The following is a 16,288-nucleotide window of genomic DNA, read 5'->3' as shown; positions in this document are numbered from 1 at the left end:
GTCTCAGTTGGAATGCTGTATCTATTAAAGAGTTGCTCTCTCTAGTGATTTGTCTTCAACAAGTCCCACTCAGACCTTAGAAATGTTTTGAAATCTAAGTAAATTCTGGGCTCAGTCAGCTCCATTTTGCCACCTTGTGACTCTCAAAGACAAATCTCTGAAACTCAGTTTTTCCATCTAAATTATGTAAAACTGCCTTTATTTTTTCTTTCTACATTACCATGTGACATAAAAATACTTAACAATAAGTAACAAAATGAGTATCTGCAAATATCTGCCTAGCCCCCAGGCACTGTTCAAAAATTCTCACACGTGATAACTCTCTTAAACCTCCATAATGCTCTACGGTGAGGTAGGTACTATAGCTATCCTTATTTTACAGAGAAAAAAAATGGAGGCACAGAGACTAAGGACCTTACCCAAGGTCACACGGCTGGGATGGCATCTGAGCCCAGTCTGGCTTTGGTGCCCGAGGGCTCTCAACCACTGATTCTGCCTTAGAAAGCAAGTTACAAACCCAACCCACTCTTCCACTGGAGCCAGGGCTGCCAGTCTCCATCCCTCTCTTCAGCCTCTGGGGGCTGCCTAGTTTCCAGTACCATCCCGCCATCACACTCAGCCCTGGGCTGGGCCAGCTTCTCCAGAAGGCTGCAGCAAAAATACAACAAAACAAGCAAAACAACAGGTGAACTCAAATCTTACTTGTTTATCTATTTAGTTTAGAACCTAACCCAGGAAAAATTCAACTTCATTTCTCTTTCTGGTATAGGCTAGAGACTGTAAGCCCTGTAAGATCTCTCTGGTGCACTCTCTACCAACAGCATTTGCAGATTAGCACACAGTGAGGATGTTCCCTAAATATGGGGCACCTGGGCGGTTCAGTCAGTTGGGCGTCCGACTTCGGCTCAGGTCGTGATCTCGCGGTTCGTGGGTTCGAGCCTCACATCAGGCTCTGTGCTGACAGCTCAGAGCCTGGAGCCTGCTTCGGATTCTGTGTCTCCCTCTTTCTTTCTGTCCCTCCCCAACTCGCGCTCTGCCTCTCTGCTCAAAAATAAATAAACATTAAAAAAAAATTAAAAAAAAATGTTCCCTAAATAAGTGAATAAAACAATACTTAATAGAGCCATAAAATTAATAATGATGCTGAACCTGAAGGGAAAAAGAAATTCAATAGTGCCTTCATCATCAACAAATGTATATTCAGTGTTAACCATCCCCCAAACAGTGTTCTAGGAGTTGAAGCTATAGCAATAAATATGAGACAATACAGGGCTGCTCGGCAGGCTCAGTCTGTAGAGCGTGCAACTCTTGATCTCGGGGTTGTGAGTTCAAGCCCCACAATGGGTGTAGAGATTACTTAAAAATAAAATCTTAAGGGGCGCCTACGTGGCTCTGTCAGCTAAGTGTCCGACTTCGGCTCAGGTCATGATCTCACGGTTTGTGGGTTCAAGCCCTGGATCGGGGTCTGTGCTAACAGCTCAGAGCCTGGAGCCTGGAGCCTGCTTCGGATCTTGTGTCTCCCTTTCTCTCTGCCCCTCCCCTGCTCGCACTCTGTCTCTGTCTCTCTCTCTCTCTCAAAAATAAACAAACATTAAAAAGAAATTTTTTTTAATCTTAAAAAAAAGAGAGAGAGAGAGAGACAATACTTGAACTCCTGGAGCTTACATTCTAGGAAGTAGAATGTACTTGCCTGTTGTGAAATAGGCAATAGGCCAAATAGGCAAAATAAAATACATAGGCAATAGGCAAAATAAAATACACAGAATGTTAGATAATAATTTTAGTGCTATTGCCCTAATCCTGTCATTCAAGGCTCATAATATGAATACTGCCCAGTGCTGTGTATGGTGTCCTGATGTGGGGATAGGATGGGAGCCCGCTGATTCTCATTCTGATAATGAGTTAGGAATAGACTCTGTGATTTCACTCACTCAACCACTAACACTTGATAAAGGCCTATTATGTACTAAACACTGTGCTAGACACTAGAACACTGACCTAAAGAGAAAAGGATCAAAAGAGATCTGTATCACAAGAAGGTAAATGGAGGGTATATATGGGAGCTCCAGGGAATGGCAAAGGTAATAATATGATGTAATGAAAAGAATAGAGTTGGGGCTGACTCGGTGGCTCAGTCAGTTAAGCGTCTGACTCTAGATTTTGGCTTAAGTCATAATCTCACGGTCTATAGGTTTGAGCACTGCGTCGGGCTCTGCACTGGCAGTGCGGAGCCTACTTGGGAATCTCTCTCCCTCTCTCTCTGCCCCTCCCTCGCTTGCAGGCTGTTTCTCTCTCTCAAAATAAATAAATAAACTTAAAATAAGAAAAGAAAAGAAAAGAAAAGAAAAGAAAAGAAAAGAAAAGAAAAGAAAAGAAGAGAAAAGAAAAGAAGAGAAAAGAAAAGAAGAGAAAAGAAGAGAAAAAAAAAGAAAAGAAAGGAAAAGGAAAGGAAAGGAAAGAAAAGAATCAATCAGCGGGAAGTTTTAATCTCTGCTCTACTACTAATATAGGACTCCAAACAAGCCATTTTTTCTTGCCAGGACTAAGTGTCCTCAATTGAAAAGATTAAATGAGGATCATCTTTGTGCCTATCAAACTTCTAGGAGATTGCCGGCCACTGAAGTGACACAAAATATAAACTGACTGCTTTACAATTCTTACCAGTGAGGGCTAGCCCTGAATGGGGCTTCCTGTCATCAGCCAGAGCAGTATGGACTTCCTTTACACAGTTCCTGGCCGTCACCACCAAGCGGAATTCTTCTGCCATCCATGTCTACCCATGGCTTCAGACCACAACTCCAGCATGTTACAAACCCCAAATTGGTCCCCAAATCCACTCAAGTCTCTTCTGGGCCTCTGAGCTGAGGATAACAGGAAAAGGGCCAGTTCTTTCAGGGCTAGAGAGCAAAAGAAGCTTACAGAATAAGTAAGAAGTCTGGTAAACTGCTGTTCCCCTACTTTGAATACTACCCTGGATTGGAAAACTCTTAACTCAGATTTTTTCAAGTTGGAAGGGCTCTTAGAAATAATCTGGTCTAGTCTCTTCAACCTGAAGCTGCTGGTTAATGGTGGAACTAAGTTTAATTCCCTACTCTTTTGACTCCAAGACTAGTGAGTGGTTTTTCAACTCTCCCATCCTCTCCTTCCTCCGGAAGGAGGAACCTCTTTGGCAGGCAACTCAGCTTGGGACCCAAAGCACAGCAGATGATAAACACCTTCTGTCTTTGAAAGAGAAGAAGCATAGTCATAAATTATCTGTACTCAAAATACCATAGACACTAGAATTCATTTGAAATCCAAAGAATCTCAGCAAAAGGGCATAGGACAGGGATGAAAGGAGTAGTGTGGGAGACACAGAGAATGCCACGGAGTGCTTAATGGGAACCGTCTCCTACTTCCCCCATAACCAGGCACAAACCACAAGCCTGCTGATTCTTAACCCTAGCAGCTGAACTACCCAAGGCCCACAAAAGGGGCAACACACACAGTTTACACCTTTTATTATTCTGATAGAAATTTCTCTCCTGGGAGCAGAAAGAGGTCAAAAGTCCAAAACCAAAAATATATATCTTTGTAAGTCAGAGCAAAAGAAGCAGTACAGCAGACAGTTATTTAAAAAAAAAAAAAAAAAAAAAAGCAGAGTAGGAGGTGTTAGAAAACTCACTCCAAGTAATTTATTCACTAGGAACCACAAAGGGCTTTCCCAAGAAAAGCAAAAACACCATTAATTTCCCCAGTACCCTCCTTTCAAAGGGCTCCAAACACTTCACACATATCGTTTTAAATTGTCCTCAAAGGCTCCAAAATAAGGAGTTACTATTTCCCCAAGTTCAGATGGAGAAACTAAAATATTCATGCCCACCCTGCTCTGTCCAAGTCATCCTAACAGATTTAGCCAACTTCGACTGAGTGCCTGCAAGGCACATGACCTATGCCAGGCAGAATAAACGAGACAAAGATGAAAGATATGATCTCTGTCCTCCAGAAAGTCAGAATCCAGTGAGGCATAACAGATGTATACATAAATCTTCAAATAAGGCAGCCTACGCTAGGTGCCATAGAAAGGTTCCAAACAGTGCCTATTTTATCAAGTGACTAAAATGCGCCAAGCACTGTACTAAGTCATTACTAGCATCATATTTTTTAAGTCACATGCTATGTGTGACTTATCTAATAGAGAAAGAAATGTAGACAATGAAAGGTAAAGAGAGTTGCCTAGGGTCTCAAGGTTATGGCACAGCATGGATTAGAACCCAGGTCTGTCTGGCTCCAAAGCCCATGTGATGAGAGGTAACTGCTTGGGAAGTTACACACATACATATATGATAGCAGAGCATCCTTTTCTCAGAGCCAGATAGAACTCCTATAGGGGAAGGAGCCCCCTGCTAGAGATCCCTGGCTAGAGAAGGGCCTGGCTTGGTGATACCTCTACAGAGCTCACAGAGCTCACCTGGTGGGGGTAACCTCTGCCTCTTTTGCCAAGGCTCCACTTTGGAGGCCAAGGAAGAAAGATCTGGAGGAAGAAGAGCTTATGAGGCCACTGTTCACAGACCAGATAGGTTAGAGAGAGCATGATCAGCCTTGGGGAATCCTTGGATCTGAGCAAGGCTAGGTTAATATAAATAGCTCTATTTTAAGACCTCAGGACATGAAACAGATGGGGGAAAAGAGAAGATCCTCCAAATTCTAGGAGCAAAGTTGAGCCTGGAACTATGGATGCCCAATCACCATGCCAGTATTCTTCCCATTTAATAATGGGATCCTTCTGTAATTATTTTCAAATCTTAATTTCAACCTAACAAAACAACATCAACAATAACAACAGCCCTTTGATGGAGCCAGGTACTTCTATTACTATCTCAATCAACACAACTGACTTTACTCCTATCAATGGATAGGTTAGTCATTAGTTCATTCACTTGTTCTTATATTCTACCTACTTCCAAAAAAGGTTCAAGTTGGCTTATAACAAAAGGTATGTGGTATGGCCAAAAGAGCAAAAGTTTGAAAGTCAGTCAGATCTGGGCTTGTGACTTCTTGTGGTGGCCACAGCCAAGTTCTTCAACTTTTCTGCCCCTCAGTTCTCCTCAGCTACAAAATGGGTACACTCACCTCTCTAACCAGGCAATTTGTGATTGAGATGGTATCTGTAAAATGTCTGCCAGAATCTGGCCCACAGTATACATCTCAACCAAAAGAAGAAAAGAAAAAAAAAAGTAAGAGAAAAGCGTTAAGTAATAAAGTGTCTGTGTGAGAGAGAGAGGATAATGAAAAATTATATCAAATACCTAAATAAGGGAAGCTCTGTACTTTCTGGTAGCCCTGGCAACAGGAAAACAGGATTGTTCTACCACTCTCATTGTTAAATAAAGGTATGCATATAAGTTCATCAAGACAGAGAAAGTTCTTGTTTCTAAATGCAAAAAGGTTCCTGTATACTTGAGTGAACGTGTATGTGCACACACATACACACACATGCACGCTATACCGTTTTTCTCTCCAACAGGAACAGGGCAAATGGCTCTCCAGAGCCCTGCTGCCCCTCTGACACCACACTACTGCTGCTTGCAATGAAGTACTTCAACAGTTAAAACATTTTTGTGCCAATATTTTAAGAGTGCAGAAGGTTCCAAATTACATGTAAAATAAACAATGCCAGACTGTGAAAACTCTTGGCTGCAACGTTCTCTGATGTTAACAAGAGTTTCTTTATTACTGTAACCTTTCAGAAGTGAATAAAAATTATTTCTCTGCCCTAGTTTTGCCCTCCAGTAAAAGGGAAGAGAACAGTGACCATGGAAAGAGCTGTACAATGACCTCTCATGAAGGCTAGGAGGCTGGGAAGGGGGCAGTTTAAAACACAAAGCCTTCCATATATGTTTCTAGTCAAAGGTTAGAAATTTAGTTTGTGCTGTGCTGATCATATTGTAAAATTTTATGTTGCTAATATTTTTATGTAACTAAAACCCTCAGGGAGACCAGAGGGCATTTGCAAGAGCCCAAACCAAGCTTAAGTTAAGAAAAAACCCAAATCTTGATCAAGGCTCCTTAGCCACTTAGGGAACTTCATTACTCTGAAATTGAGTCTGAAGTGCCCTTAAAAGGGGGGGGGGGGGGGAGGAAGAAATTCTATAGGTGGCCAGGACTTAGACAAAATATGTTATTTTGCAGAACTTTGAGTCAAGGAGTCTCTGAATACTGGACACCCAAAATGATCTCAAAATGGAGCTAGTCTGAATAAAGAGAGTCTGATTTCAGCACTGCAGGAAAAGGACAAAAGTCACCATACAAAGGCAAACATGCTTTGTCCTCACACAATCCTGCCTCTACCTATACTATTCCTCTGCCTGGAAGGTTCCTCTCATCTGTCAAACACTTATCTGAAAAGATACAACCCAAATGTCATCTACTCCAAGCTTCTCTCCTCTGGGCCTTCTCAGCAATGTTTAAATATCACAATCTCTTAATACTGTAATCACCTGCTTATATGTTTGTCTTTTCCTACTAGACCGGGGAGCCAGGGACAGTATCTTCATCATCTGTGTATCTCCAGTGCCTAGCAGAGTATATGGAAGCTAGCAGGCCACAATAAAATGGATGGATAGATGGGTAAAACCTTGTTTGTGTCTGGGAACAGAAATCAGACAGAGAATGATGAACTGCTAAAAAAACAGAACACAAGCTCTGGGATTTAACACAAGGCTAGCTTTTCAGACTCTCACAGAGTTGCGGAATGTTAAGTCTGGAAGAGAATTTAGAAATCATCTAGCTCTCCTCCCCAGAGAGGTGAGGTGATTTGACTTACTTGAGCTCACCCAGAGAGTGGTCATGCTGGCCAGAACTCCCTCCGTTATACCATACCATCCATTCTCTCTACTGTAAATAGTTACAGGTATAAAAATTTTTTGGCAGTAAAATGAGAAATATGATTAAGACTGCATATTATGAGAATGCTATTTGTTACAAACAAATAACAATAGATGTCACACTGAAATTCAAATAACTTGATACAAAGTGCAATACCGGAGTTGCTCAAAAAGTTAAACTAGCATCTCTGTATGTCCCAGCAATTCCACCCCTAAGTAATATACCCAAGAGAACTGAAAACCTATGTTCAGACAAAAACCTGTACATGAATTTCACAGCAGCATTATTCATAAAAGCCAAAAAATAGAAAACTATCCAAATGTCCATCAATTGATAAATGGATAATCAAATGTGGCATATCCATACAATAGACTACCCCATAGAAAGGAATGAAGAACCGGGGCGCCCAGGTGGCTCAGTCAGTTGAGCGTCTGACTCTTGATTTCGGCTCAGGTCATGATCTCAAGGTTCGTGAGACCGAGTCCCAAGGCAGGTTCTGCACTGTCAGCTTGGGATTCTCTCTCTCCCTCTCTCTCTGCCCCTCCCCGGCTTGCCTTGTACACTCATACACTCTCTCTCTCTCTCTCTCTCCAAATAAATAAACATTAAAAAAAAAAAAAAAAAAAGGAATGGCGTACTGACACACACCACAACATGGATACACCTTGAAAACATTATGCTAGGTGAAAGACAGATAGAAAAGGCCACATATTACATGGTTCCATTTATATGAAATGCCTCATTATAGGTAAATCTATGGAGACAGTAGAGTAGGGGTTGTCGGGGCTGAGGGAAAAAAGGAATGGGGAGTGGCTGCTAATGGGCACAGAGTTTCTTTTTGAGATGATGAAAATGTTCTGGAATTAGACAGTGATGGTTGCATAACACTGTGAATTTACTTAAAAAATTAAATTAAAAAATATATATATATACTAAAAATGGTGGATTTTATGGTAGATGAATTATAACTCCATTTTTTTAAATGGAAGAAAAAAGATACAATCTCTACCCTCTAGGAGCTAACAATTTAACTGAAGGAGTCCAGACCAACATACAGGCATACTTCAGTGTTATGTGACAAGTAATGTTATACAAGATAGAGGAAGAAGGAAACAACACTTGGGTTAAAAATCTCAATGCTTATGTTAGAGCCATAGTTCCTAGTGATGATGACCTTTTCAGGCAGTACAGGGTAGTGATTAAGAGCATGGTCTCTCGAGTCTGGCATATTTGGGTTCCAATCCAGGCTCATATTTACTGTGTAAGACTGGTTAAGTTACCTTACTGGTAGGTGGAATAATGGTCTCCCAAGAGATCTACATTCTAATTCCTGGAACCTGGGAATGTACCTTATATGGGGGAAAAGGACTTTGTTGTTATGATTAGATTAAGGGTCTTCAGATACGGAGGTTACCCTGAATTATTCAGGTGGGCCCTGAATATAATTACATGTACCCATATAAGAGGGAGGCAGAAGTCCCCTAGACCCAGATAGCAGAGGAGAAGGCAATATGACCACAGAGGGAGTGATGTGGCCATAAGCCAAAGAATGCCAGCAGCCACCAGAAGCTGGAGAGGGCAAACAACAGTCTCTCCTAAAGCCTCCAGAAGGAGCACAGCCCTGCTAATACCTTGATTTTGTCCCAGTGAAGCTGATTTCTGGCCTCCAGAACTATGGAGAATAAATTTGTGTTGTTTTAAGCCACCAAGTTTGTGGTAAGTTGTTACAGCAGCTACAGGAAACTAATAACTAACCTCTGATTCTAGTGTCTTAATCTATAAAACAAGGATAGATATATGACCTCACAGGAAAGATTGTGGTAAATGTAAAACTCATATGGTATTTATAAAGTGCACATCAAAGAGAAAGTTCTACGTAAACGTTAGCTACTACGTTTCTGTATTATGCTGAAATCCTCTTTCACAGGGCACCTGCCCATGCCCAGACCCTGCTCCCCTCAGCAGGGAGAACAGTAAGAGCTGGCACTCAGGAGACTTGAGTTCCTCTCTTTAGTTGATTTCTAACTTAAATTTATCCAGCTCTCCTTGAGCCAGTTTCTCCATCAGTTAAATGACAGGATGAGACTAGAGCAGTGGCCCTCTAACTGGGGAGTCTGTTAAAACAGACTGCTGGTGGGAACCCTGGGTGGCTCAGTCATTTAAGTGTCTGACTCTTGATTTCAGCTCAGGTCATGATCTCACAATTTGTGAGATTGAGCCCTGCGTCAGGCTCAACATGACAGCGCAGAGCCTGCTTGGAATTCTCTCTCCCTCTTTCTCTGCCCCTCCCCTGTGTGTGTGCTCTCTCTCTCTCTCAAAATAAACGTTTAAAAAAAACCCCAAAAACAGATTGCTGGGCCCTACCACCAGAGTTTCTGATTCAGCAGATCCAGGGTGGAGCCCTAAACTTGCATTTTTAACAAGTTCCTAAATGATGTTGAGACTGCTGGTCTGAGGACCACACTTTGAAACTCTCTGGACTAGTTTATTTCACGTTCCTTTCCAGTTTCAATAGTCTAAGACATCCAATAGATGTAGCATTCACACAATAAACACTGCTGTATCAGACTGAAATAGTTTTACAACTAAATTCTTTTCTGATGTTAAGAAAGTGGGGGATGGGAGAGTATGAAGTACATGGTTAAAGACTAGTTTTAACTTTTGAACTAAACAGAATGAAAAATCTTAAGCAACAGTGGGAACAGGAAGAGGCTGTCCCCTTATCCAGCATGCTGGCCCCATTTTAATTTATTTTAATCCCACCTTTCTGCCTTTTCACCAGACCCCTCCCCCTCACGCCCTCCACGAGAAACACATCTAGGTGTCTCCTGAATTCATTTATTGGGTCGGCAGCGCACAGTATAATACCGCCTTTGTTAGTCTCCTAGCCCAGCTTCTCCTAGCACAGTGTTCAGTCTCCGTGTTCCTCTACTCTTAAAAAAACACAACCAAAGAGTCTCTGAAAAATAATTGTAAAATCAACTAAGGCAAATTCAGACTATGTGGAGACGTTCAGACTCTAAATGCTGGAAAAAGAAACAAATTCAGAACATTGTTAGCATTCTCACCTGTCCTTTTTTCCCCTTAATCTCTATTAGTCCTGTTGAGTAGGAAACCTCTGCGTATTGGATTAGAAAGTCTGAATAAAAGGGGCCTCAGCCTGGGGACTGTGCTGAAGAAATGGAATGCCTCGAGATTCGAGAAAAGCTGTCCTCTTGGCCTTTGGAAGTCCTTGGTAAGAAGACCAGGGAGAAGGAAACTGCCATGAAACTGATCCCCCGCCCACGCCCCCGGTGAGGGATCACAGTATAATAAAGTGACTACTGGACTGGGAACCAGCATCCCCTAGTTTGGGTACTCATTCTGCTATTTTCTAGCTGCATGACCTCGGGCAAATCAATTAACTTCTCTGGGACCACATTTTCTCACCACATAAATTAAAACAGTGGGACCAGATCTATAGTCCTCACCCTGAGATGTACATCAGAAATTTTCTGGGGAGATGTTTCAAAATAACCACATCTGAGCCCCTTCAGATTGAGAACCATTGAATGAGAGATATCTGAGGCACTCCATCTAACATCCTAAGGTTCATTTATCCCATAAAGTGAATTAGAAATATAAATGATGAGAGAGCCAAGGAACCCAGGAGGGAGGTCAGGGAGAGAAAAATGAAACTCTTTTCGGGGAGAGGGTGGTCAGAGAAATTGAATCCAGGTGTGATAAGAGACCATTCATTAAGTCAGTATTTGAAAGATAGTGCTGCCCAGTCACTAATAATAGAAGCAAGGACGTGTGTTCACTCAACAGGTATCTGAGGGGTGACTGTGTCAGGCACTCTGTGTAAGACACCAGGAATCCTAGGATCCTCATCCCATCTAATGGGCATGACCTACACAAACCCACAATTACAGTAGATCATGGTAAGTCCTCTCTCAGAAGTTTGTGCAAAGTGCTACAGCAATAGAGAGAAGGGAGTGGCCAAATATACCAATTATTATGGTGGGGGAGGGAATGCTGGGAAAAGCTGCGTGTAAGAGGTACTATCCAGATGCATACTATAGCATCAGTGACAATCTGGCATGTATGTGTGCGTGTAGACGCGCTTGAGCATGAACATTTGTGTATTAGAGGTTTGTTGGCAATCAGACTAAAGAGGTAGGCGGGGTCTAGAATATGAAGATTTCTTCCCCCCCCGCCCCATTTTTCACTTTGAAAATCAAACTTAAAAAATGTAAGAGTAGGAAAACAAAAATTTGTATGATTTTTAGATACACAATTGTTAATATTTTGTAATATTTGCTTCATGTCTCTCTCTGCGCACGCACGCGCACACACACACACACACACACACACACACACACACACCCTTTTTTCTTTTGCTAAACTATGTGAAAATATCAAAACATTTCAATCCTAAATACTGTATCTTCTAAGAACATTTTCCTATATAACTATGAAGAGTTCTACATACCATTGCTAAGATGTTTGAATTTTGTTCCTCAGATTTCTAGACAGAGGAGGGATCCAATCAGATGTAGAAATTGGAAAAACCTCTGGTGGTTTATGTGGTGACAGGGTTCACTAGAGTAGAGAAAGTCCAGGAACTAGTTAGGAGGCCATGTGCAATAAAGGAGAGATGATGAGGGTGGATATAAGCAATGGAACAGAAGGGAGGATAAAATCCAAAGATATTTTCGGCAGAAAAGTGACAGGACAATTTGGGTGCAGAGGATGAGGCAGGGGTTGAGGAAGACTACGAATTCCAGCGGGTGGGGGGGGGGGGATGCTGGATTGATAGAGATGACAGCAGAAGCAAGACAAGAAACCTAGGAAGAACAGGTTCATGGAGCTATTTATGCCGTCTCCTGAGGGAGATGTGTTTATTTATTTTTAATGTTTTGTTTTTCTTTTTGGGAGACAGAGAGAGAAGACCACGAGCAGGGGAGGGGCAGAGTGAGAGGGAGACACAGAATCTGAAGCAGGCTCCAGGCTCTGAGCAGTCAGCACAGAGCCCAATGCTGGGCTCGAACCCATGAACCGTGAGATCATGACCTGAATTAAAGTCAAATGCTTAACCGACTGAGCCACCCAGGAGCTCCCAGAGATTTATTTAGAAGAACCATTAACCCCTGAAAGGGAGATGTGGAAAATGGCGGGGTGCTCAGTACACACAGGTCTAAGCAGTATTAGAATCTATGGTACAAAAGATGTCAAAGGGAACTGGGCACCTAGAGAGACTGGAGGCAATAAATGAATGAATGAATGAATGAATGAATATATATACATATATATATCTATACATATATATATATATATCTCGTGTGTGTGTGTGTGTGTGTGTGTGTGTATATATATATATATATATATATATATATATATATATATATACACGATAGGTTGGAGAGGTAAACAGTTCTGAGATGATGAACTGAATTGGGAGTATGAAGAGTATTTAAGAAGTGTATCCTAGGTGTCCATGCACCAAGGCAGCCAGGGCTTTCAAAATGGAATTAGTTCACTGTCTTTCTCCTACAGAAATTCCATGAGGGAAACTGAAGATAACAAAGGGGATCATATTCATTTACCGATTTACTCAGTCAAGAAACATTTATTTAATGCCTACTGAGTATAAAGCTCCATTTTAGGTACCATAGGAATACAAAGATAAACAAATATGAATCAGACCTCAGTTAATTCACAATCTATAAATGGATGTAAAAACAGCCATGAGAGAGATAAATGATCGTGTGCATAGATAGAATTAGATTCAATTTAAATTCAATTCAGAAAGGTTTATAACTTCTTTTTCAGGGACAGTCCCTGAAATAAAGTGAGTCCAATATGCAACCCAGAAGGACAGGCCAACCAAGCCATCAGACTGGCATTCCGAATGTGTGCTCCCAAGCATCTGATCAGTGACAAAACTGCCTAAAGCATGTACTCCAAGCGCTCTTGCTACCTCTTAAGACCTGAGGTTAGGAAACTTGTGTAAAGAATGCATCTACTAAAGATACATCTCAGTTGGACCCTGCTAAAGTTCATGAGCCAATCCCAAAATGAAATTGCTCTGCCTTCTAAGAATTTAGGCTTCTCTCACCTAATAAACAAATATCCACTCCAACAGCTTAGGACATTTAATTTTTTTTTTTTTTTTTGAGAGAGAGAGAGCGCGTGCACATGAGTGTCCATGCACATGTGAGTGGGGAAGGGACAGAGGGAGAGAGAGAGAATACCAAGCAGGCTCCACACCCAGCGCAGAGCCTTATGGACTCTGGGATCATGATCTGAGCAGAAATCAAGAATCCAACACCTAAAAGACTAGCCACCCAGGTATCCCCCAGCTTAGGATATTTAAAAACAAAAACAAAAACTTCCCAAAAGAAGGACTGATTTCTGAGAACATGTCTTATTTAAAAAAAAATTTTTAAAGAGAGGTTAGAAGCTTTTGCGCAGTGGCAATATCGTAGCCAATGAGGTTTATCCGAGGCGCGATTGTTGCTAATTAAAAGAGAGGTTAGAGTGGGAGAGAGCCAAAGCATAACAGACTCTTAAAAACTGAGAACAAACTGAGGGCTGATGGAGGGTGGGAGGGAGGGGAGGGTGGGTGATGGGTATTGAAGAGGGCATCTTTTGGGATGAGCACTGGGTGTTGTATGGAAACCAATTTGACAATAAATTTCATATATTTAAATAAATAAATAAATAAATAAATAAATAAATAAATAAATAAATAAATTTTTTTTAAATTTTTTATTTAAAAAAATTTTTTTTTAACGTTTATTTATTTTTGAGACAGAGAGAGACAGAGCATGAACGGGGGAGGGTCAGAGAGAGGGAGACACAGAATCCGAAACAGGCTCCAGGCTCTGAGCTGTCAGCACAGAGCCCAATGCGGGGCTCGAACTCATGGACCACGAGATCATGACCCGAGCCGAAGTCGGCCGCCCAACCGACTGAGCCACCCAGGCGCCCCTACATTTTTTTTTTTAATGTTCATTTATTTTTGAGAGAGAGAGACAGAGCACAAGCGGGGGAGGGGCAGAGACAGAGAGTGACACAGAATCCGATGCAGGCTCCAGGCTCTGAGCTGTCAGCACAGACGCAGGGCTCGAACTCACAAACTGTGAGATCATGTCCTGAGCCAAAGTCGGACGCTTAAACGACTAAGTCACCCAGGCGCCCCAAACATGTCTTATTTTAAAGGCCTCAAGCCCAAAGAATTGCTCTGTATTTACACTCCACTATTCATATCATTGGCAGCAAAACTATACCCTTAAAGTGGTCCTTGCCTTTTAAACAATACCTTTGGCAGCGAGTTTTAATTCTGACCTAGAGATGCAAAGGATAGCAAAATTTTTACCTCCTGGTAATAAAACAGAAGTTTGAAGATTTTTGTGGGGAGGTAGGAAGGAGAAGGGAATGGAATTACAGCAGCCTGGAAGAAAATTTCCAGAAAAACTAAAGTATGTGTAATTCTTATTTTTACCATCCTTTATAGATTTAAAATCTTTGTTAGTTTAAAAACATAAAATGCCTCATGTATAAATTGTTTTTTAAGTCAAATCTATTAGAAGATCAGAAAGCATGGAAAAAGAAAAAGAAAAAAACTGAGGGTAAAGGAAACAATTTCTCATTTCTTTTTCTTCCAATATTTAAGACTAACAGAGCAAACACATACGTTCAAAATGAAAAAGGATACCTCTCCACACTTTTTCCAATACATCCAGTGGGCTTCCAGAATGGTCTTCTGTTATCAGTTATTTACTGGGCAAGCATTCAGCCAAGGGGCAATGACAAGCACTTTGGAGAATACAAAGGATACAACTGATGCAGCCCCCAGGCAATTCACCTGGATGACAGTCAATACACACTAGTAACAATGATACAAAATAGTAAGAGCCAGAAGAAGGGCACATATAAATTACTAAGGTACTTCCAGCTAGGGACAACTGGGATTGTCTTCTAGTATGGGGTGGAGGGATGTAAAGGAATTGGGGCTATGGTGTTTAGGCAACCTAGAGTAGTATCGCACGGGGAAAGACACAAGACAGGAAGACCAAGGCATTCAGCTTGGCTGGGGTGAAGAGTATGTGAAGCAAGGATGGAATGTGATGCTCATTGAGTGCTTCCTATGTGCCAGGCACATGTGCTAGAAGGTTTCACATATTTACAGTTCACAAAGAGCTAGAGGAAATGAGTTTGGAAAGGTAGTCTGGAGTATGATCACAGAGGACCTTGCAAAGCAAAATGCTGGTTCTAAAAAGCAAAGTAGAATTTTACAAAGGAGTCCAGTTCAGCCCACAGCTCCTCCACCTCTTTCTAGGCCCTTTGCACCACCCCATGAAGCAGCTCTGTTACAGAAGAGAACAGAAGACCTTGAAGTGATGAGAGGTTCATCCTTATTCTGGAAAGGTGCTAGCAAGAAATCATCTGAAGTCCAGAGGAGACACCTGGCATGCCAGGGACCACTGATAAGGATAAACTTGGAATTTCTTACCTACTCCTTCCCACCCGTCTCCAAAGCTTGGAAAGCTTAAAACCTGCTCATTGTAAGCCACAAGGTGGAGATGTCTGGCAGGGCAGAACTGAGAGGAAGTCGTTTAGCCAGCCTAAGGTTACCATTAACACTTTGAGCCACTGCCTTGAGCTAATTTTTATGTTTGTTTTTTAAGTTTGGTTGAAATGTCACAAATGGAAAAATTAACTAAAGCGCCCCGGTTAGCCACAAGACTGGACACACCTGGCTGCAAACCCAGCAAAAGAAACTTACTTCATTAGTAGGAGAGGCAGAAAGTGAAATTTACATCTGAAATGTGCCTGCACCAGGAGAAAGTGCTGAGGCCAAAGGCGCTGTCTGTTTTTACAGCTGTGTCAAGTCTTAGTTCTCTACTCTTACCAACACTCAGGAGTGAGGCAAGGGCCCAAGGAAAAATGGTCTCCAACCTCTTCAGCTGCAACTCAGCTCACAAAGGTTTTTAAGAACCAGTTAATGAAATAAAACAAGACCAGATGAGGTGATATAATGAACTTTATTTCCACAGCTAATTTATATGTTTAAATCCCAAATAATTTTTTTTTAGTTAGAACGCTCTAAATTATTGATGTGATTTTTGTAACCTCAAATTTAACACTTATATTTTATACTGACTTCACTAATGATATATGAGTCTGCCTTGTTTTTCACAATAGTTGGGCTCCTAAAAGCCGATAAAAAGCAAAAATGTTTTAAATGAAAATGTCCTCACCAAATGAGACTGCAATTCTAATTTCAAGGGAGTTCTTGATTCAAATTTCTGATTCATCAGTAACTGCAAATGGCTACACTCAAAGTAATAGCCTCTAAGAACTCTTTGGCATGTAAAAAATCACCACTTCGTTGATCAGTCTTATGAATTCTACTTTTTATATGAGTTTTCTT

The 16,288-nt window shown here is 41.4% G+C and overlaps 1 protein-coding gene and 1 pseudogene across 3 annotated transcripts in view; one reads left to right on the top strand and one right to left on the bottom strand.

Annotated features, from left to right (window-relative positions):
• Positions 1-16,288, bottom strand: part of LOC106973933 (ubiquinol-cytochrome-c reductase complex assembly factor 1) — a 100,183-nt gene that overhangs the window by 24,434 nt on the left and 59,461 nt on the right. The gene's annotated exons all lie outside the window — the stretch shown is intronic.
• On the top strand, positions 13,312-13,380 carry LOC113602606 (uncharacterized; annotated as a pseudogene).

The sequence above is a fragment of the Acinonyx jubatus genome, chromosome A3 (assembly GCF_027475565.1).
Source record: "Acinonyx jubatus isolate Ajub_Pintada_27869175 chromosome A3, VMU_Ajub_asm_v1.0, whole genome shotgun sequence".
Taxonomy (NCBI): Eukaryota; Metazoa; Chordata; class Mammalia; order Carnivora; family Felidae; genus Acinonyx; species Acinonyx jubatus.
The sequence above is the reverse complement of the archived record's forward strand: the minus strand, read 5'-3'. Positions and strand labels throughout refer to the sequence as shown.